The 24,752-nt window shown below is 41.5% G+C and overlaps 1 pseudogene; it reads right to left on the bottom strand.

Moving 5' to 3' along the window:
* The window catches only part of LOC129855586 (pituitary adenylate cyclase-activating polypeptide type I receptor-like), a 67,732-nt pseudogene that overhangs the window by 7,842 nt on the left and 35,138 nt on the right, over window positions 1–24,752 (bottom strand).

The following is a 24,752-nucleotide window of genomic DNA, read 5'->3' on the forward strand; positions in this document are numbered from 1 at the left end:
TGTGTGTGTGTGTGTGTGTGGAGGTGTGTGTGTGTGGAGGTGTGTGTGTGGAGGTGTGTGTGTGTGGAGGTGTGTGTGTGTGTGTGTGTGTGTGTGTGTGTGTGTGTGTGTGTGTGTGTTTGTGTGTAGGTGTGTGTGGAGGTGGGGTGACTCACATGAAGTGGCCTGTGTTGTGTCCTCTGACACCGGGACATTTTAGCTTCTGGACCAGAATACGGATCACATTAATGAAGATGATGAAGTTGACCTTAAGCAGTGGAGAAAGAGGATGAGTTGGGGCTGAATACTTTACAACACAGGGTGGATTAGGGTTGGAGTTGAGGCTAAGGGAAGGTTTAGGGTGGAGACCACGGTCAGGGTTAGATTTGAGGTTAGGGTTAGGTAAGGTTAGGTGAGTGTTAGGCTACTCACCAGCAGTGATGCAGTTATAGGCCCTTTGATAATCCACCAAATGAAGGCCACATCGGTGTCGTCCCAGCAACTACATTGGGACAGAACAAGATGATATCAGACAGTACCGTATTATTACCAATCTCCAATGGTATTACATTAGGATTCACGTATGAATATATAGGCTACATGACAATATCAATTCAGAGTAAATTCAAAGCAAATGCTAGTTTCCATACTTACCCTCTGTTATCATAGAAGTTTCGTGTCAGAACCCACACCAACAATATCGTGGTTGGGAAACCTAACAGACACAGAGAATGGACAAACATCAGCATGATGTTGTAACAAAGCCATGCCTCTTTGAGTTGTTGAGGAGAGAGGGAGAAGGGAAGAGAGACAAAGAGAGATAGGTGTGTGTGAAGAGAGATAGGTGTGTGTGCGAAAGACAGAAAGAGTGGGAGAGAGATAGAAAGAAAGAGGACAGATTGAGAACGGTCACCTACCCCAGCCGATGAGTGTGTACCACCAGAAGTACTTATTGTGTGAGACGAAGGTGAGGGCAAGGAGGGTCTGGAGGTACATGCCCTCGACCAGCAACCAGAAGTAGTTAGCCAGGATGCTGAACTGGAAGAACGCCACTGCTGATTTACACTCTGTCTGCAGGAGAACACAATATACACACACTCAAAAAAATGCTGTGTTGTTTGGCTGACCCAATTGCTGGGTTACAGGTATTGGGTCACTTAGTTGTTGAATTTTTTCTATAAAAAGACAAATGTTGGGTTGTTGATGCTGGGTTATTGAGATCAGAAGACTGGAGGTGTGGCTTAGTAGGGGCGTGGCTGCCACAGTTGTTTTTGGCCAGCCGTGAGAGTAAATGTCATTCCGGTTCATCTGTTTTCCGGTTCACTGACACTTTTGTAGTTTTAATGAGGCTTACACAAGTGTATGAGTTCCACAAAAGCCCATGCATATCCCAATGTTTGGATAGTTACCACTTTGTTACACTATGTAAATAGTAATGTTATTAACTTTATATTAGAATACGCAATGTGCAACAATATTCAAATTAGCAAATTACCTGCACACTGCCACCTCCACCCTTCCCCTTCACCCTCGGGTGCCCCATCCACCATGCCAATGACTCCCTGAGACACAATCACACTTTCACACCTTTCTCTACTTCTATAGTTGACTCTCTATTGCCCCGATCTCCTCTCTGTGCTGTGGATTTACTTTCTAACTATAGAATGCCCCATCGCCTTGTCTGCACACACAGCCCTTTTCTTTCAACTGGACGACTCGCTCTGTTTAGAAGCATGTATCAGCATAAAATATACTGAGGAGAAAGTCTCGACTCGCTCTCTCACAGACTCTTTTCAATAAGTTAAAATGTGTTCCAGTGAGATAGTGTTCACAATCTCACCATCTCACGCTGTTCCCATACAACAAGATGAGTCATACGCTCTGAAGGCAATGACATTCAAAGGAGGAAAGTGCTAGGAGGAAGACTTATACAGTTTCAGGAACTTAGTATAGATCGGTGGGATACTCTATGAACTTACATGAAGTTAATGTAGATACGGTATAGAATATCTAAATATATGGTGGTGTAAGAGGTAGAAGTCACAGTATAGTAAGTGTCCTTTGTTGATGACATCATGGCACTCACAGTGGACATGAAGCAGTGGTCGAAGTTCTCATCAGCAAAAAGAACCCCATCCTTGATGAAGACGGCACTGGCTCTCAGGATGAACGAGGAGAAGAGGTTGATGTGGATGTAGTTTCTGGTACAGTGGAACTTCCTGTTCGGGGGAGTTAACATCTTGTTAAACTGACCTCATTTCCTGTCAGGCGAGTTTAGAGGGTCCATGTTTGCAAATGTTTTCCATTACAATATATACTGTACCATTATAAACTATAATACCTAAATGAATGCAGTCCATTCTTACAGTGTTATCTATTTATCATGTATCTGTGTATCTCTTAGGAACTAATATTGGACTGAGTATGTCCTAGTGTTACCTGAACACAGCGAAGACAAAAATGGCTGATATGAGGGAGATGAGGGAGGTGGCGTATCCAGCAGTGTACACCTGACTGATGGTCAAAAAGTATGTTGTCTAGAAATCAACAGGAGAAAGGTCAGAAAGAAACATATAGTACTGGTTTTAGTTTTTGGGGGGGGGTTTCATATATTCGCACCAGAGAAAACTAGTGAAAGACAAAACAGTACAGATAGAAAAATGGTGAAAACGGTGTGCAAGTGAAGTTGGAAACCTAAAAGGGCTTACGGTGCATTTGGAAAATATTCAGACACCTTGACTTTATCCACATTTTGCTACGTTACAGCCTTATTCTTAAATAGATTAACTTCTTACGGACGGTAGGGTCCCACCTGGCCAACATCATGTGAAATTGCAGAGCGCAAAATTCCAACTACAGAATTATAAACATTTAACTTTCATAAAATCACAAGTGTAATACATCAAAATAAAGCTTAACTTCTTGTTAATCCAGCCGCTGTGTCAGATTTCAAAAAGGCTTTACGGTGAAAGCACACCATGCGATTATCTGAGGACAGCGCACCGCATACAAAAGCATGAAAAACATTTTTCAACCAGGCAGGTGCGCCACGAAAGTCAAAAATAGCGATATAATAAATGCCTTACCTTTGATGATCTTCTTCTGTTGGCACTCCAAAAGGTCCCAGATACATCACAAATGGTTATTTTGTTCGATAATGTCCTTCTTTATATCCATAAAAACTCAGTTTAGCTGGCACGCTTCAGTCAATAATCCACCCAGTTTCCCTCCATCAAAATGCATACAAAATGAATCCCAAACGTTACTAAGAACCTTTTCCAAACAAGTCAAACAACGTTTATAGTCAAACCTTAGGTACCCTAATACATAAATAAAAATTTAAGACGGAGAATCGTTATTGTCTTTACCGGAGAAAAATACCAAAGAACGCGCTCTCTTCCACGCGCTTGGAAACACTACAGACAAAATGGGAGCCACCTAGAAAAACTACAATTTATGCCTTATTTTTCCAAAAACCAGCATGAAACCAAAATATTTCTAAAGACTGTTGACATCTAGTGGAAGCCCTAGGAACTGCAATCTGGGAGGATTTTGCCTTATAATAAAAGTGACAGCCATTGAAAACAGTGGTAGGCTGAATTTTCTTTTGGGGGGGATGGTTTGTCCTTGGGGTTTCTCCTGCCATATCAGTTATGTTATACTCACATACATTATGTTAACAGTTTTTGAAAGTTTAGAGTGTTTCCTATCCAAATCTACCAATTATATGCATATCCTAGCTTCTGGGCCTGAGTAACAGGCAGCTTACTCTGGGCACACTTTTCATCCGGATGTGAAAATACTGCCCCCTACCCAAGAGATGTTAAATTGTTTTTTCCCTCATCAATCTATACACAATACGCCATAATGACAGAGAAAAAAACAGGTTTTAAGAAATATCATATTTACATAAGTATTCAGACACTTTACTCAGTACATTGTTGAAGCACCTTTTGCAGCGATTACAGTCTTGAGTCTTCATGGGTATGACACTACAAACTTGGCACACCTGTATTTGGGGAGTTTCTCCCATTCTTCTCTGCAGATCCTCTCAAGTTCTGTCAGGTTGGATGGGGAGCGTCGCAGCACAGCCATTTTCAAGTCTCTCCAGAGATGTTAGATCGGGTTCAAGTCCGGGCTCTGGCTGGGCCACTCAAGGACATTCAGAGACTTATCCTGAAGTCACTCCTGCGTTGTCTTGGCTGTACGCTTAGGGTCGTTGTTCTGTTGGAAGGTGAACCTTCGTCCCAGTCTGAGGTCCTGAGCGCTCTGGAGCAGGTTTTCATTAAGTATCTCTCTGTAAATTGCTCCGTTCATCTTTCCCTCGATCCTGACTAGTCTCCCAGTCCATGCTGCTGAAAAACATCCACACAGCATGATGCTGCCACCACCATGCTTCACCTTAGGGATGGTGCCAGGTTTCCTCCAGATGTGACACTTTGCATTCAGGCGAATTTACCGTTTCATCAGACCAGAGAATAATTATTTTCATGGTCTGAGAGTCCTTTAGGTGCTTTTTGGCAAACTCCAAGCGGGTTGTCATGTGCCTTTTACCGAGGAGAGGCTTCCGTCTGGCCACTCTACCATACAGTCCTGATTGGTGGAGTGCTGCAGAGATGGTTGTCTTTCTGGAAGGTTCTCCCATCTCCACAGAGGAACTCTGGAGCTCTGTCAGAGTGACCATCGGAATCTTGGTCCCCTCCCTGACCAAGGCTCTTCTCCCCCGATTGATCAGTTTGGCTGGGTGGCCAGCTCTAGGAAGAGTATTGGTTGTTCCAAGCTTCTTTCTTTTAAGAATGATGGAGTCCACTGTGTTCTTGGGGACCTTCAAGCCTGCATAAATATTTTGGTAACCTTCCCCAGATCTGTGCCTCAACACAATCCTGTCTCGGAGCTCTAGGACAATTCCTTCGACCTTATGGCTTGATTTTTGCTCTAACATGCACTGTCAACTGTGAGACCTTATATAGACAAGTGTGTGCCTTTCCAAATCATGTCCAATCAATAGAATTTACCGCAGGTGGACTCCAATCAAGTTGTATAAAGAGTTCAAGTATGATCAATGGAAACAGGATGCACCTGATCTACATTTTTGAGTCTCATAGCAAAAAGTCTGAATACTTATGTAAATAAAGTTTTTCTGTTTTTCTGTTTTTTACATTTGCAAAAAATTCTAAAAACCTGTTTCACTTTGTCATTATGGGGTATTGTGTGTAGATTGATGAGAAAATATGTATAATTTGATATAGTTTAGAATAAGGCTGTAACGTAACAAAATGTGGAAAAAGTCAAGAGGTCTGAATACTTTCTGAATGCACTGTATATGAAAACCACACCACAGAAAACAATATACACATATAAGTACAAAAAAGGTTTGTTCAATCAGTTAAACAGAGCATGTTCATTATAAATGTCCATGATATACTCAGTATCAAAGAAAAAACATGTTTGATTATATGTGTGTGTGTGTGTGTGTGTGAGAGAGAGTTAGGCTACATGGAGGAGACTACTGGGTCGTTTGGTTGATTAGGCTGACCCCTAGTATTTGTTTGAAATTATTGAGGGATGGTGATATTTTGGCAATGTGAAGATAAGTCTGTTCCATACTCTGGAATTCCTAAGATCACTGTTATAACTGAAAGGACTTCAAATACCATCAGTACCTTGCCTGCATATACTCAATCATATATTTATATAATTATTATATACTGACAAGTAGATAAAACAATGTAAGCTTAGCAAATTAACTTATCCAGACAGGAAAGGTATTGTTGGATTTCTGTCTGGGGAGTGAAACTTCTTAATTAGTGTTTTCACATGCATGGCACGATCACACACCTTTCTCATGGCCTTGGCAAGTGTGTGTGTGTCTGGGTCTTCTATTATGTAGGTGACAGAGAGTGTGGAGCAGTGGAGGCTCCTCAGAGGAGGAAGGGGAGGACCAACCTCCTCAGTGAATTTCATAAAAGTTTAAATAGTGACACATTAAAAAAGTTCATCCTTTTTAGATAAAACAATACTAAATATATTCAAATGTCACGAAATAGCTGATTAAAACACTTTTTTTGCCATGGTCTACAGTAGCCTCAAGAACACTCTCTAAGGTAACACAATGGAGTAGCCAGAGGACAGCTTTTTTCTGTCTGTGGGTACATTGCCTTCAATACAAAACCTAAGATGATCATGGATCTCACCGCTACCAAATACTTACACCGTAATTATGAAAACTTCTTCCAACCCATGAGAGCTCTTGCAGCATGAACTGACATGTTGTCCATCCAATCAAAGGACCAGAGAATGAATCTAGTACTGAAAGCATAAACTACAGCTAGCTAACACTGCAGTGCATAAAGTGTGGTGAGTAGTTGACTCAAAGAGAGTGAAAGGCAATAGTTGAACAGTTTGGAACAAATTAAGCAGCAGAGAGAGAGAGCGAGAGAGAGATTCCTGTCTTTTTTTATTCTTCTTGGTTTACTCACTTACTTAGCTGGCTAATGCACCTAATTTAGGCTACTTAGCAGCCTGACTCAAACAGAGAGTAATGCTATTTATTTTAGATAGCTGGCTAAGGTTATCCAACATAAGGTAAGCTTTCGGTTTTATTAATTTATTGCCACCGGGGCCCACTGGTGTAACGGCGAAACTGCTTGTTGTACACTGTACTGTGTGGTTGTACACATGGATTGGATTGTGTGTTTACTAACACGTTAGTTCTAGTAGCTAGATCTGAGCTGTGTAGCGGTTAGCAGTTATGGTATGAAGGTTTGGCTTGGAGAGTTTGTTTTGCCTGGTCACAGACAGCTGTTGGGTTGTGCACAGAAGTCCACAAGCGAAGGGAAAAAGTTCAAATTTTGTTGTGTTACAGCCTGAATTTAAAATGGATTAAATTGAGATTTTGTGTCACTGATCTACACACAATACCCCATAATGTCAAAGTGGAAATATGTTTTCGAAACAGTACATTTTTACAAATTCATAAAAAATGAAAAGCCTAAATGTCTTGAGTCAATACGTATTCAACTCTTTTGTTATGGCAGGCCTAAACAAGTTCAGGAGTAGAAATGCCGTTAATAAGTCACATACAGTGCATTCGGAAAGTATTCAGACCCCTTGACTTTTTCCACATTTTTTTTACGTTACAGCCTTATTCTAAAATTGATCAAATTAAATGTTTTCCTTATCAATCTACACACAATACCCCATAATGACAAAGTGAAAACAGGTTTTTAGAAATGTTTGCAAATGTATTAAAAATCAAAAACAGAAATATATTATTTACATAAGTATTCAGACCCTTTGTTATGAAACTCGAAATTGAGCTCCGATGCATCCTGTTCCCATTGATCATCCTTGCGATTTTTCTGAGACTTGATTGGAGTCTACCTCTGGTAAATTCAATTGATTGGACATGTTTGGAAAGGCACACACTTGTCTATATAAGGTCTCACAGGTCATCACAGATGACAGCGCATGTCAGAACAAAAACCAAGCCATGAGATTGAAGGAATTGTCTGTAGAGCTCTGAGACAGGATCATGTCGAGGCACAGATCTGGGAAAGGGTACCAAAACATTTCTGAAACATTGAAGGTCTCCAAGAACACAATGGCCTCCATCATTCTTAAAAGGAAGAAGCTTTGAATCGCCAAGACTCTTCCTAGAGCTGACCGCCCGGCCAAACTAAACAATCAGGGGAAAAGGGCCTTGGTCAGGGCGTTGACCAAGAATCCGATGGTCACTCTGACAGAGCTCCAGAGTTCCTCTGTGGAAATAGGAGAACCTTCCAAAAGATCAAACCATCTCTGCAGCACTCCACCAATCAGGCCTTTATGGTAGAGTGGCCTAAAGGACTTGGTCTCTGGTCTGATGAAACCAAGATTGATCTATTTGGCCTGAATGCCAAGCATCACATCTGGATGAAAGCTGGCACCATTCCTACGGTGAAGCATGGTGGTGGCAGCATCATGCTGTGGGAATGTTTTTCATCACCAGGGACTGGATGACTAGTCAGGATCGAGGGAAAGATGAATGGAGAAAAGTACAGAGAGGTCGTTGATGAAAACCTTCTCCAGAGCGCTCAGGACCTCGGACTGGGGTGAAGGTTCACCTTCCAACAGGACAACGACCCTAAACACACAGTCAAGACAACGCAGGAGTGGCTTCGGGACAAGTCTCTGAATGTCCTTGAGTGGCCCAGCCAGAGCCCAGACTTGAACTCGATCAAACATCTCTGGAGAGACCTGAAATAGCTGTGCAGCGACACTCCCCATCCAATCTGACAGAGTTTGAGAGGATCTGCAGAGAAGAATGGGAGAAACTCTCCAAATACAGGTTTGCCAAGCTTGTAGCGTCATACCCAAGAAGACTGGAAGATGTAATCACTGCCAAACGTGCTTCATCAAAGGGTCTGAATACCAATGTAAATGTGATATTTTTTTTAACTGTTTTATAGACAGGTGTGTGCCTTTCCAAACATGTCCAATCAATTGATTTTACCAAAGGAGGACTCCAATCAAATAAGTTATTTCTGTTTTGATGTTTTATAAATTTGCAAACATTTCTAAAAACCTGTTTTCACTTTGTCATTATGGGGTATTGTGTGTAGGTTGATGAGGGAAAAAACGAATTAATCTATTTTAGAATAAGGCAGTAACGTAACAAAATGTGGAAAAAGTCAAGGGGTCTGTATACTTTCCGAATGCACTGTATGTGACTTATTAACGGCATTTTTGAGCAGTGAATCGAGCAGTGAATTTCAAACAAAGATTCAACCACAAAGACAAGGGAGGTTTTCCTATGGTTTGCAAAGAAGGGCACCTATTGGTAGATGGGTAAAAAAAAGCTGCCGTTGTATATCCCTTGGAGCATAATGCAGCTATTAATTTGACACTTTGGATGGTGTATTAATACACCCAGTCGCTATAAAGATAGAGGAGCCCTTCCTAACCAAGTTGCCGGAAAGGAAGGAAACCACTCTGGGATTTCACCAAGAGGCCAGTGGTGATTTTAAAACAGTTACAGAGTTTAATGTTTGTGATCGGAGATAACTGAGGATGGATCAACAACATTGTAGTTACTCCACAATACTAACATAAATGAATGCTGCAAAAGAATGTGGCAACGAAATAAACATTTTGTTCTGAATACAAAGTGTTATGTTTGGGGCAAATCCAACACAACATTTTCAAGATTGATGGTGATTGCATCATATTATGGGTATGAAATGAAAATATTTTGCAAGACTTGAAAATAGCTGTCTAGCAATGATCAACAACCGATTTGACAGAGCTTGACACATTTTTTTAAAGAATAATGGGCAAATATTGTACAATCCAGGTGTGCAAAGCTCTTAGAGACTTACCCAGAAAGACTCACAGCTGTAATCGCTGTTAAAAGTGATTCTAACATGTATTGACTCAGGGGGTTGAATACTTATATAATCAATATATATTAGTGTTTTATTTTCCATTAATTAAAACAATAAATGTAATTGTTCCTCTATTTTTAAAATACAGAGCATTTCGTGTAGATAGATCATTGACAAAAAATTTAATCCATTTGAATCCCACTTTGTAACAACAAAATATGGAAAGAGTCAAGGGGTGTTAAAACTTTCAAAAGGCACTGTAGCTATACACTGATCTCTGAACCTGGAAAAACTTTGCAGAGAGTGAACGATGACCGAGGAAAACACACAAGACTGATCGCTATAGCTTGCTCAACAAGTACATTATTCTTCTGGTTTTAGCTAGCTCTTTTTGTGATATTTTACCTTTACCTAGCTTCCTAGGTGGGTTGTCCCACGAAAAGCCATTCTTTAATGTTTTAAGTAGAACTTGTGCACCGATATTTAATGTAAAATCCTGTTATATGAAATGAATTGCGCTTTAATATAGACCACATAGAGAATTCAATAAATATATATTTTTATATGAAAAAAGGATTGCTTAAAGTGCCAAAATGCATTATTTTGACATGTCCCTCCATCATCCCTGTGTCACTTCTAGGAAGATTTTAACCCACTTAATCCCAACATTTATCCAAGTTTCACCATCATTGTAAAGACTAAGTTATCTTGTTAGTTAACAGTCATTTCTGTGATTCGTGATTCATTTTACGTCAGTCCCTCATTTTAAGGTCAATACTGTTACGTGAACTGAACTCTCATTAAGGTGAAACGATTCCTTTTTTAATATTTTTTTCACAAGTAACATTGAACATCTAATAGTCAAATTATAGAGTTGCAGGTGAGCTGGTTCTACCTTTTTTGGACATTTTCTGGTGTTTTGTGTTGGAAAACTGAGCAGGTCGAGCATAACACATCAACCATGTTACCCATAGATAGACAGGCTAGAAATGTTTTAACAATTTCTTTTTTTTTGTGAATTAGCATTCGGTTTCCACTCCCTGTTGCACACAAGCTTTCATTCCCCCTGTCACAAGAGGATGTACGGCTCATTTAAGAAGAAATCGTCAACCCTGTTACTTTATTTGGCATTTACTATAGTAATATTTTTTTTCACTTTTGAGACTTTTTATATTTGGTTGAAGTATTTTTTTTGTTGTTGACCAAGTTACACTTCTCAAAAGGTACCGAATTGGTGGAACGACCCAGGTAATCAATGACATCTGCGATGTTGTAGACGATATCCATTGGATTAAGTGTTTGCTTACTTGCATGAGCTGCATCTGAAGTCGGACTTGATCCCATTTGCTTATATGTAAACAGACCGGTTTGTGATTCTGAACTGCACTCGTAACTTTTCATGATGCGCCCGGGAAATGGGCCTATTAGAATAAGAGTACAGTACAGGCCAGATCATTCAGACAAGCACATGACTAAATAGTTCATTAGAGGTTTCCTCATTCAATTTGGTTCTAAGGGCAGAATGAAAGTGACATTCCTTCTGTCCTCAACCAATCACATTCCTTCTCCCACAGAACAAAATTGAAAGTGGAACATTTCAATGAGTGACTGAATAACAGAGTGAGTAAAAGAGAATGTACAGTATGTGAGGGATGTGATATCTCTAACCTCTGATCCTGTCTCTGACTCCTCTGCGAACTCACAGGCCTCCTCATACGTAGGGTACAACTCTGTCCAGCCATCCTTCGTACAGTTCCTGAAGATGTAACCTGAGAAACAGATCAACCAATCAGAGGCCAGCCTTGAGGGTGTGAAGGAGGAGCCACCAGAGCTGGTAGCCTGCAGGTATTTTCTCAACTAGATTTGCTCACCTCCTGCATCCCATCTCCTCTGTCCTCTCTCGCCTCCTTTTGAAAAGGATCAAAGGTAATCGAGGAGAGGGAATGTGGATGGATATCCACTTGTTTGAAATGCGACGGTCCTTCTCCACACACACTTTGTCAAGGCAAATCACGTTTACAGGGGTGGAATCCCAAAATAAATGTGTAAAGTGATACAAACAAATTAAGAAAATTTTGTAGATAGAACAACATGTTACATATGGTTTTCTGACAATACAACAGCTGATTCAAAGAGGGTGTAGAAGATATGAAAACTCTTCCGCAGTATGATACACTGGTGCTTCCGAGCCACAAGGAGGCTATCGAGGAGGGGAGAACAATATTCTGTTTGCCTACTAACGATTTGACAGTCCTCGACCACTCAACCACTTATCGGTTTCCCGAGTCATGGAGGAGAGAGGATAGACTTTTACCCAAATTCCTTATCCCAGATAGAACTCAGGAGGGTCGCCAGTTCATTCTACCCTCACATACAGTTGAATAAACAGACAGAACTGCAAAATTGCAGAATTCCTTCAGTTCTGCAGATCAGAGGCATCATTCCCAAATGGGGCACAGGGGCACTTGCCCCCTCAGATTCATCCTGTTTATATTTTGAACAAAAAAAAATGTGTTTGTTTGTTTTTTCTCTGTAATACCACTAGCCACTTAGCAGTTTCATGAAGTTGGCTTAGCTGGCCCAGATAGGTTCCAAATCTCCTAACCTCCTAACTAGCTACCAAGAAGCCATTTCAGGCTACTAATCAAGTTAGAGTAGCGAGCTTGTCTAACTATTTTAGCTGACATTTCTGCTGGCCAGGTTGGTAGACTTTAGAAAAGCAAGTAATAACTAAATGTACTGAGTAAGACTCACATTCCTTTCAATAAATTACCCAGATTTGAGCAGAGATGCAGAGAAGCATATTTTGTTTCTTTAAAAAGAACCACCAGTCAGGATAGACAGCTCAAGAGGTATGCTTAGATATGCAGAAAAAAGTATATATATTTTTTGCAAAGACTTAAGCATAATAAATATGGCTCTAGAATGCAGGAAAAATCTGTTTCAGGTGTTTGAAAAATGCAAAATCCTCCAACTTACGGACGGGGAGCATTAGCACCCTGCAGAACACCCCCCAGCCATCCTCACGTACTTTGTGCCCGTTTAGATTTTTGGGTTGCATGATGCCCCTGATACAGTGCATTGCAATAGTTAAAGAACAAAGACACAAAGCAATGAAAGTTTACAGTAAAACTGTGTTCAATACTTTATCATACTAGACAGTGAAATACTGTAGTTCAGAATGCAGCAGGCTAATTAATTGCCTAGGGACCTGTCTTCTCTCTGTTCTGTTTATTTCTTTATGATCATACTCATGTATATGATTGCATGTGTTGTGTTGTGTTGTCTTGGTGCTGCTGGTGTGTGTGTGCGCATGTGCATATGTGCACCAGTGTGTGTGTGTGTGTGTGTGTGTGTGTGTGTGTGTGTGTGTGTGTGTGTGTGTGTGTGTGTGTGTGTGTGTGTGTGTGTGTGTGTGTGCGTGTGTGTGTGTGTGTGTGTGTGTGTGTGTGTGTGTGTTTGTCATGTTGATATGGGTTAAGGGATCAGAGGGCTGTGTGTTATTATTTCTACAGACTGATTAGATAGAGGATTAGATGCCCCACAGAGGGCAATGACAGAAGAGGAGGGTAGAGAGAGAGAGATAAGGGCCATAGTGGCAGGAAATAATGAACACAAATAAACACACACCAAACACATAGAGACTAGGATTCGACTCCTGGCCAGGGCTACCCACAGAATTCCCAACAATATACTTACATGGTTGGTTTCATTGACTCTTCCCTTTAACTGCCCCTAATTGACCCATTTTTAACTACAACTTCTTGGAATTCATCAACTTGAGCAAAGTGAGGTGTAGAATCACTGATCTATCAAGAGGCTCCCGAGTGGCACAGTGGTCTAAGGCACTGCGTCTCAGTGTTCGATTCCAGGCTGTTTTACAACTAGCTGTAATTGGGAGCGTCATAGCGCGGCACCTTTTAGGTTTTGGCCAGGGAAGGAGGTCATTGCAAATAAGAATTTTATCTTAACTGACTTGACTAGTTAAATAAAGGTTAAATAAAAAATCTACAAATACGATTCCTTGTCAAATAATAGGTTTTGTGTGATTAAGATTCGCAGAGCTACGCCTCCCTTGGCTCAGGCAATCCCCCTGGCAAACACACACGCACAACCAAACATTGATTGATTGGAGACAGCTTATGTCAATTACAGAACATTTACCATTGATTTTCTACCTGCAGCTACGCTAGTGGATAATGTTGGAAATACTGGTAAAAGCCCAGTGCCTCCTAGTGCCTCCAGCACTGAGCTAGCTAGCCACAACACAGCTTCACCATGAGGTAGCTGCTTGCTAGCTAACGCCCCACTAGCCTCACGGAGTTATACTGTGCTCACCACCTCAGCTCCTCGTGCCGTGTTACTAACGGCGCCAGCGCATCAATCCCTGGAAAGGCAGAGGGTTTTACTGCTTCCGTTTTCCAGAAATGTACAAAGCCTCAGCCCAAGTAATTAGAGACCTCGACGTGACATCTTTATTGTTGGCTTATCAGGCTGAGTTACTGGAGGAGGTGGGGAAGCATCTGGACTCGGACACCCTGGATCCAGATGCTTGGGAGGAGATCTGTATGAATACAGACCTGAGCCTCCGTTCCTCCCATATTACCATCCAAGGCTGTGGTCATACCATGAGTCTAGTGGAGGTGGGAGAAAGGGTACTTTGGCTAAGCTTATCCAGCTTCAAAGAGAAAGTGCACTATAAAAATTAGGGGTTCAACAAGGGTTCTTCGAAGAACCTAAGGGTTCTTGGCACTGAAAATGGCCCCCAAAAGGTTCAGCCAAGAAGGGAAAGGGGGATACCTAGTCAGTTGTACAACTGCTAACTTCCTTAGCTGGTGGGGGTTCTTGCAGGCACCTAAGTGCCCAAATAAAACATACAACAAAGGACAGCAGGTTAAGGCACTTAAATTGAGTAGATCTTTACATTTTTCAGTTAAGGTTTGTACCTTATATGATCTAAATTGATATTGTTTAATGATGATACCATCTATCTTTTCATATTTGTGCACATCTTTCTAAAACAGAGACTGGACACAATTCAATGGATATCAATCAACAACGAGGTAAGGATATGTAGGCTATACGAATATGTTGAAGGCTAGCTGTATTGTGTGCAGATGACTGAACTGCTCACTTGTGTGTCTGTGTCTGCAGGTATACAGACAAGGAGGCATACACAGGTATGTCAATTGGTGTTGGTATGTTATGCAGATCCCATTTACCATCTTCCTCCCTTACCTCTTCAATGAATATCCCATAAGCCTCTACATTATGGACAAGGTGTGTGTATGAAAACCATGATCAAAACAGATTTTTTTCATTCACATTCACCCCAAAAACCAAGGTATGAATACTGTTGTGTGTTTTGTCAATCTTATGTATAGTTGCATTTTTTGGGATTCACAGACTTCACCCTTCCTACATCTCTGATGAATATTGATGGATTCTGGGTACTAACTCTTAAACTTGGGATAGGGTTAATTATCAGGTATCCTATTGAAAGATTGAGTGCTTAGGTTTAGAGGGTCAACACCAGAAGTTAATGGTTATCTGTAGGAGGAAGGTATATGGTGGAGGCAATTAAGCTTGGAATGTACTGAGAGTAGGGAAAGCGATCACATGTGGCAGACATTGATTAGGGGAGAGAGCCATGGATTAGTGATGAAGGGTCAGGTCACGTTAAGGGACAAAGAAAAGTTTAGGGCCCATAAACACAATACATAAAGATACAATGTTTTTTCAGATGAGTAGGAGGAGACTCAGGCTAGGAGGAAGGGTTACATATCAGTGCTTGTGTGAAATGTTGTGGTCTAATGCAGCTGTATCGACCCTCTGGGAAGAGTAAACTTGGTTTGAGCTTCCGTAGTGTCCGTTGTGTTTTATACTCTGAGAAATAGAACCTCACAATATAACAAGCAACCTGTTCAATCACCATGCACTGCAACATCATTCTGGCTATGGATATGGAGAACATCAACACACTAACATCAACTTTGCCAAAGGAAATTCCCATTGGATTTGGGGCTCTGCATATTAGCTTTTTTTTAAATCTACTTTGCCACTAAAATCATATTAAACAGAGAAATAAAATATTGTGCTATTGTTACGCATATTATTATCATTAATAAAAATAATTTCAGGGGTATTTAAAAAATGGACCCCAAAAAGTTATTAAAACGTTTCTTTGAGGATCCATTAAAAGGGGTTCCCCCACAGTTTCAATTTGAAGAACCTAAAGGGTACTCCAGGAACGTTTTATTTTTAGAGTGTGGACCTCCTGGATGCCCCAGGGACACACAAGGAACCTTTAAAGGTCCCAAACTGTCATTCTGATTCCCATGTACCATGGGATGAGCATGAGGGAGGCTGGGCAACGGGTTCAACCAAATCTGAGCCCCTATACTGTTGCAGGTATCATCCGGATATTTCAAAATGAGAACCGGTAAGTAACTGCAAGTGCTGTAGTCTTTCATAATGAGAAGGATCTATCACTAAAACCGTTCAAATGTTTTTACAGAACTGCAAGAAAACCAGTATCTGGTGGAAGAGGTTGACTGTTTACATCAGAGCAGGAGACCCACATTGTAAATATGGTCATTGCAAATAACTGCATCAGACTCAGAGAACTGCAGGACCACATAATGGCAAATAACACTAAATTCCAAAACGTCAACAGAGTGAGTCTCTCTGCATTGTCTCGTCTACTTAAAAGCAACAGAATTATGATGAAGCAGCTGTACAGAGTCCATTTCAAAAGAAACTCAGACCGTGTAAAACAACAGATGTGAATATGTGCAGGTAAGCTATACAATCCTATCATTGGTACTGGATCTGGAAGTGTACGGTGCTACATCATGTTGACTGATCCCTGTCTTTTCGTACTGTGCTACATTGCTTTGTCTTGTCTCTTTCAGAGAGTCTTGGAGCTAAAAGTGCATCATGAGCTAATATAAGTGGCGAGGCAGGTTTCAATCTCGCAAAAACAAGGGGCCGCGGCAGAAATGTCATCGGACACCGTGCCATCATCAACGTCCCGGGACAACGTGGTGGCAACAGAACAATGTGTGCGGCTATTAGTCAAAACGGCGTCCTTCACCATGATGCAATCCTAGGCCCATACGACACTGCACACATTATCACATTTCTGGACACCCTCCACGACAGACTAATCCCTAATGACCAGGGGCCAGACCAGCCCAGATACGTTATCATCTGGGACAATGTTAGTTTCCACCGGGCTGCTGTGGTCCGCGATTGGTTCACAAGTCACCCACTTTTCATTGCACTCAATCACCCCCCCCCCCCCCCATACTCTCCGTTCTTGAATCCTATTGAAGAATTCTTCTCTGCATGGCGTTGGAAGGTGGATGATCGCCAGCCCCACCAACGCATACCCCTTCTACAGGCAATGGAGGAGGCTTGTGGAGACATGGATCAGGGGTCATGCCAGGCCTGGATAAGGCACTCCAGGCCATACTTCCCACGCTGCCTAGCTCAAGACAACATCTCATGTGATGTGGATTAGTCTTTTTTTTCTAGCACAAATGGTTTTGTTTTCTTCAACAGCGTTTTTTTGTTTGTTTGAGAAGTGTTGAGAATTTAAAAAAAAAACTTTTCCCCCTTATTTGTATTGATGGTGTGTTATGTTCGGAATACACATCCATACTTTACACATTTGGATACCTGTGTGTATGTGTGTTTACTACATGTATGACTATACTTTATTGAAAACTGCTATGCCCTGCACACAGAAAAGTGTTTTTCATTTCTACTATCAGTGTGTAGTTGGTGCTTTGTGTGCTTATTCAAATGGTTTGTGTGTACTGTATTGACGCAAAAACATCATTTTTAAAAGAGTTTGAAGAGTTTTGCAAGAATTGTTTACTTTTGCCAGAGATGTATAATGTTTTGCTGGTTTGGTGTAAGGTTTTGTGGTTATTGTGTAGAGTTTTGCAAAAATAGCCTATAGTTTCAAAGATAGTGCCTAAGCAATCAGAAAAAACTGTACTTCTGTGCATTTTGTTATTTTCATGTTTTACGTACTAGTTCTATTATGTGTTTATGCTGCAACTCTTAATTGGGTGTGAATAGTCGTACATTCAGATGTTGGCTGATATTCTTTGCTTTGTTTTCTACACACAGTAAGCACATGGCATGGCTGCCAATATTGCATTATGGGAGTGCGTGCTGGTTAGGCTCCGTAAACATCATCTACAGTAGGTGGATGTTGTGTTATTCATTCATGGCTGTGTGTTCTGTATCATCTGCACATAGTGTTATGGCATGGTTGCTATTATTGCAAGAGCACACAGTGAGGTTGTGGTTACCTAGAGGGCAACACTAGCTACTCCTTCCACGGCATCTGCTGGAGCATTGCAGTACGATGGCACATCATTTTAGGATAGTAGTAAGCAAGTTTATGTGCGTTATCATGCATGCTTGTACATAGTGCGTATGCAGGCATCTTATACCCTGATGCAGCTCACTGAGCGAGACTCATATTGTCAAGCCCTGACCTTAGAGAGTAATTTTATTTCTCTATTTGGTTAGGTCATGGTGTGATTTGGGGTGGGCATTCTATGTTCTCTTTTTCTTTGTGTTTGGCCGAGAGTGGTTCCCAATCAGAGGCAGCTGTCTTTCATTGTCTCTGATTGGGGATCATACTTAGGCAGCCCTTTTTCCCTCCTTCAGTGTGGGATCTTGTCTTTGTTGTGAGTGCATGTAGTTTGCACGACGAAGCTGTTCGGCCGTTGTATTGTTTTTTGGTGTACATTTAAAATAAAGAAGAATGTACGCCTACCACGCTGCACCTTGGTCTCCTTCCGACGAAATACGTTACACATATCTACCAACTTGTGCTGTTCCAAATGTGTGGGTTCTACATGAACTGTTCAGTAGTCAAGTAGAAGGATCTCTTGTGCTACTTGAATGGTGTTCAGTCTGTCATCGGCTAAACATTTCTGGGTCTTTTCAATATATTCAAAGAGGTACAGCCTCATTTAAAATTGATACCTCTGCCTAACCCTCACCTTTCCTCCTCAGATTTTAAGGTATCACACTGGACCTTAGTGGGGAAGCATACGCGTATAGCTGTGCGATGACTAATCAAGGCTTGCTATAGTTTCAGCGTGTTGGATGGGCTGTTGATACTACCATCATCTAGCATGTGCTGGGCTTGCTAAACACCCACATGGTGATCAGTGTTGACGATCAAGCATTCATTGCCTCTAACGGGAAGGATCTGTTAGCGGTTATTCAGAAAATGCAGGCTGATCTAGTAATCTATGGGGTCTGTTTCTTTCGTTATCAAGTCATAATTGTATTATACTCTCATGGCTTACCAGCATATACCATTAGACATTAGCCTTCAGCTCTAACTATTTGTAGGTCTAGGTTTTGATTATCAGGTGACTCTCCCTGTGCACGCTGAGCAATTTCAGTAAGACATTAGGCTGTTTAGAGAAGGTGGGTACGTAGCTAATGTTATTTGCGGTTTTGAGGGATTGTTAGTAATACTGTATGTTTTATGCTATGTGATGGTATGTCATGGCTGAGTTGTGCCGCTCTGCAGAAGTCTACTGTATGGTCTTCTCTCTGTAAAATGTCTTCTGTTATATAACCACATATGCCCTTTTCTATTCCAATTTCAGTCAGGCAAATGCGCCTTATCATGCTCCAATAGCAGGGTTTCAGTTCACCTTGGGCGTCAGGACCCTTCAGCATGCAGCCTGCTCAAGAATCCATCTATCTGCCTACTCTTCATGGCCTACGGAGAAGCAGCGAACATGCATATGAGAGTTTCTCTCTTCTCTCTCAGTAGTTTGTGTTCACGTTAAGGCAACAGTGTTGGGGTGACATTACACTTTTCCAGAGGCGGTCCATATGATGACTTTAGGGGTTCTTCAGTTTGAATACACTAAACGTTCCTTCCCTTTACTTTTGTATGATCTCTTAGGTTCTGTTTGCATTATGGACTCTCACTTGTGGAACATTGTCATCGTCACCAGAACTAACACCGCTTTGTCCTCTCTTTCATGTTATGCGGCCTGCATGCTGAACACGTGCAGCACCTGGCGAACCTCTGTTCAATATTTATCACTGATAATGGCAAACGAGATATTGGTTTTCATCACGGCTCCGTCTCCTCTGCCAACGCTGCGGGCTATCCCCTGAGATATACGCAGCCATTCATTTTGCATTGGCGCTGCTTCATTGGCGTCTCTATCTGTCCCTGCATCCACACTGAAGATCATAGGGCGTGGTCTTCTACTTCCTACGAACGCTATATTAGATTAAACGCCAAGGAGATTTTGGATGCCAAAAGTGATGAGTTCATCTGCGAGATCCCGTGATTTATATAGTTCACTATGTCGGCGTTCAGCCCACAGTCAATAGCTTCGCTTCGGTTGTCCTCGTAATGAAATTCAGTGCATATCAGTACAGGTGGTTGGCTGGGTGCTTATTACTTAGGTTGCTTATAGTAGATATTTCATGCAGACCACAGATGATTAGGCTACTCATATGGTTCTGTTCTTTAGGGTGGCTGGGTTCACACTGCTACTTGGCAGATAGGCAGTTGTGCCAACATTAAGCTCATCTTGCCCTAAGCGAGGGTACCCAGCTGTACATAACATGGGACAGATAAGAGTTATACGTCGCTCAGTATGCACAAATGGTTAACATTATTTTATTTATTTTTGAAATACTTTTTACCCCCTTTTCTCCCCAATTTCGTGATATCAAATGGGTATTTACAGTCTTGTCCCATCGCTGCAACTCCCGTACAGACTCGGGAAAGGCGACAGTTGAGAGCCATGCATCCTCTGCATGCGCCCGGCCTGCCACAGGAGTCGCTAGAGCCGTTTGCTGCTACTACTACCTAACTACAGTACCACTCAAACGTTTTGACACATCTACTCATTCAAGGGTTTTTATTTATTTTTACTGTAATAGGTGTCCAAACTTTTGACTGGTACTGATATTTCAGGCTTTTTAGCGCTTTTGTGTTTAAGTTCTTTTTAATTGAAGATGTATTAGTTCAATAATTATCCCTTCTTCTAATATTGTCATTTATCTATTTATAAATACTATGAATAGAAAGTAAAATACAAATTATTTTACAACATCCTTATCTTGAATGGTGAGGTATATTTGTAAATTATTTCTTTATCAAGGAATGTATTTGATTGTTTTCCTGTTGTGTTTAACCATGGATAGTATTGGGTGTTCAGTTATTAGACACATCGATGGGAACTTTGTATTCTTTAGAATAGCCATGGAGTAGTCTTGGTGTCTCGGAACAGTTGGTTATTTAAGTGGTAATGCCAGAGAAGCTGGAGTTTGGTGGATATATTGGCACGGGTGTTGTTAGGCCCAAGACGAAGTCAAGCGCCGGCAAACCATGCCAATGTATCCTGCAAGCACCGGCGTGGAGGGCATTATCACTTTTATACAATGGGTTAACAACATATTCCAATAATGATTGACATATTTTCATTAAAAACGTTTTGATTAATTTATTCATACTATTTCATCCTTCCACTAGATATAGTCCCGACACAAATCTAGGGTTGCTACCCAAGCCAGCTGCATTTTCTTTCTATCGGTTCGGTTGCCAGAGACACGACCCAGTCGTTCAGTCTTTTTGTTCTGTATTTGTTCTGTACCCAGTCGTTTGTTGTTAATGTTCCATTGCCAAACTGGGTGGCAACGTTCTTATCCCTTGCTTGCTAGCTAGCCAACTATGGCTAACTTACAGTCACGTCAAACTGTGCAGCCAGAATAACAACAAAGTAGCTGAGTTTCAAGTTCCTTGGTGTCCACATCACCAACGATCTATCATGGTCCAAACACACCAAGACAGTCATGCAGAGGGCACGACAAAACCTTTTCCCCCTCAGAAGACTGAAAAGATTTGGCATAGATCCCCAGATAGTCAAAAAGTTCTACAGCTGCACCATCGAGAGCATCCTGACCGGTTGCATCACCGCCTGGTATGGCAACTGCTCGGCATCTAACCGTAAGGCGCTACAGAGGGTAGTGCGAACGGCCCAGTACATCGCTGGGGCCAAGCTTCCTGCAATCCAGGACCTATATAATAGGCGGTGTCAGAGGAAAGCCCATAAAACTATCAGAGACTCCAGGCACCCAAGTCAAAGACTGTTTTCTCTGCTACCGCACAGCAAGCAATACTGAAGCGCCAAGTCTAGGACCAAAAGACTCCTTGACAGCTTCTACCCCCAAGCCATTAGACTGCTGAACAATTAATCAAATGGCCACCGGACTTACGTTTGTTTTGTACACTGCTGCTACTCACTGTTTATTATCTATGCATAGTCACTTCACCCCTACCTACATGTACAAATTACCTTTAACCTGTACCCTCACCCACTGACTCGGTACCGGTACCCCCTGTATATAGCCTCGTTATTGTTATGTTATTGTGTTACTTTTTATTTTTTTTTAACTTCAGTTTATTTGGCAAATATTTTCTTAACTCTTCTTGAACTGCACTGTTGGTTAAGGGCTTGTAAGTAAGCATTTCACGGTAAGGTCTACACTTGTGCATGTGACAAATAAAGTTTGATTTGATTTGCATTTGTTTTAGCTGTTTTCTAGTGACATTTATTTGGATACATTCATAACAATGAACTAATGAGGCACGATTTCGCCTGGCATAGAAAATGTGCTCTCTCGTTAGGACACTATTATTCAGTGGAGCTAGCCAACAACACAGCTAACACAAAAACGTCAAACTGAAGCTGGAAAGACGGCAAACTAGCTGCAATTCGTTTCATTTTACCTTGATTACCTTTTTTTTTCAATGTTGCAAATATCAGAGAGACAGGCAGCGAGGTTTATACAAATCTCCGCTGTTTAAAACGATATGTTTGTCTAAAAGAAATGTGAGATAATGTCTCGATGTTTTTTATAGTGGAGATCAAGTTTATAAATTACCTGGCTGGGCTGATGAAAAAGTGGATTGCGCAATCAGATGGAACAGAGTAAATAGGCATTTTAACGTTGTAGATTTAGCCGGTGGTAACCTGTAGAATAGACACCGGCTGGAATGTGGTTTTAACAATCAGCATTCAGGATTAGCACCATCCATTTTATAACAATGAACTACGAGAGCTACACGTTGATTGAATTTGGATAGTTTTGTATTCATCCATATCCCCAGAAATCTGACCAGAGTTGAATGCCTTGGTCCACGCTCTCAGTTTTGCGTTGATGTTGCTATTTACCCACGCATGAGATTTGATTATGGCTTTGAGAATAGGTGTTGTGTTTATTTTGTAGACTAAGCATCTTCCACTATGCTATCTCCTTGCCCCCTCTCTCCTGCCTCTGGCCTCCCACTGTAGTAGTGAATTAATATCTACTAATGACACCTTTATAACAGCTCAGTAGCCCTGTATCAATATAGCAGCTTACTGAGAAAAGAAGGTTAAAGAGGGTTTAACACAATGGGACTGTGAAGCTGTCTATTGGCTGTTATGGATAATACATAATAACTGCACCCATCCAGTACCTTGCTCCACAGTGAGACGGTGAGCGGTAGGAGAATGAATGTGGGGTATTGAACAGTATAGTGAAGAGTGGGCGGCTTGACTGATAAGATGCCAGTGAGATTTTAGATTCTGTATTAGCGTTAGCATAAAGTGGCTAGTGGCCATAGCATGGGGAGGCCTGTATCCCTGCAGCCATGGTAAGACAGGGTTGGTGGGTGAGTGGATGACTCAGCTGTACTATCTAGCCTAGCGGTAGCATAGCGTAACTGAGGGCTAAGGCTAAAACTCCAGAGACAGTAGAGACTGAACAACTGTGACTAACAAGCTTCAACAATGCTCATCCTCACACTCCTCCTCACTCTCTCAGTTGAACCCTTTGATTTTTGATTATTTCTTTATTTTCCCCTCCGTGGCTCTAAGTGCCTCTGGTGTACTTATCGTTGACTGAGTCTGCGGGGGAGGGGATCCAGGGAGTGCTCTGTAGGCTAGCTCCCACTCTTAATTGAGTTATGAGGTCATCGATCACATTGACAACCCCCACCCTTTACTCCCACTCACTCTTAAAGTTTAAGTCCAAGCTCAAGTTTCACTGAGATAATGCTTCAAGGGGTTTTTCCCTTTCTCTTGTTCTTTCCATTTTTATTTTGATATTTATCTCCCTCTCTCTCTCACACACACACACACACACACACACACACACACACACACACACACACACACACACACACACACACACACACACACACACACACACACACACACACACACACACACACACACACACACACACACACACACACACACACACACACACACACTCATTCTCCGTCTTTTGCTCTCCCTGTCATTGAGAAGTACAAGTCATATACACAAACCTCCACACCAAAAACACTGAATATTTCCCTAAACTTACCCATTAATATTGGTTAACACATATCAAACCAATACACACTACATATTTCCCTGCAGTCACACATGCATTTTGGTCAACACACACACATACTTCCACAGAGTGTGTTTCTGACTCCATGGAGACTTTCTTAGTGTATTCGTTTTAAGAACATAAAACACACACACAGTGTTGAATGTATCATGTTTAAACACCTTATCCAATGTCAACCATTTTACGAGCTGTGAGAGAGGCCATAACAGTGTTGGTTTTCTTTAGTGTACACTCCTAGAATTAGTGGTCACTCAAGGAACCCTTGAAGTATAAAAAATATATACAAAAATTATTTGATGAAAAATTATTTTGGGCCTTACTGCTATTAGCCCATACAAATGCATGGAATTACAGATTCACTACATGGAACAACAGATAGTCCCCCCCCCCCCCAAACAAAATCCAAAGGAAGTTATTTCTGAAGTGTCTGTCCTATATCTGAGATATATAAGATCACAAAACGTTTTTATTTAATGTATTAATTTTACATGTATTCAACCTCTTATTTTTGGGACTCCATGTATACTTCCATAAATGTTTTCAACTGGTACCGGGGGACTGTCAGAAGAGCAAAACAACTTGTACGTATTTGTGAGAGTCTCACCTTTCCACAGAGGGGTCATATTAGTGTGTAGCCCAAACTGTTCGGACGCTACAGAAGAAGTTGGCAGATTGGCTGTCCCGACTTCAGATGAGTCCCAAGATGCTTGTGCGCACATCCAGTGAACCCCCCCCCCCCCCCCCCCCTCCCGCCAGATATCTATAGCTTTTTCACCCAACGGATTTAGATGGGGATTTTTTTATTATGATAATTAGATTTCCGCGGAGCGCGGACATCGACTTTGGGTTAACATGTATTTAAACTATAAACTACCTGCCCTCCAGGACACCTATAGCACCCGATGTCACAGGAAGGCCAAAAAGATCATCATGGACAACAACCACCCGAGC

This window comes from Salvelinus fontinalis, chromosome 5, assembly GCF_029448725.1.
Source record: "Salvelinus fontinalis isolate EN_2023a chromosome 5, ASM2944872v1, whole genome shotgun sequence".
NCBI classification, from domain to species: domain Eukaryota; kingdom Metazoa; phylum Chordata; class Actinopteri; order Salmoniformes; family Salmonidae; genus Salvelinus; species Salvelinus fontinalis.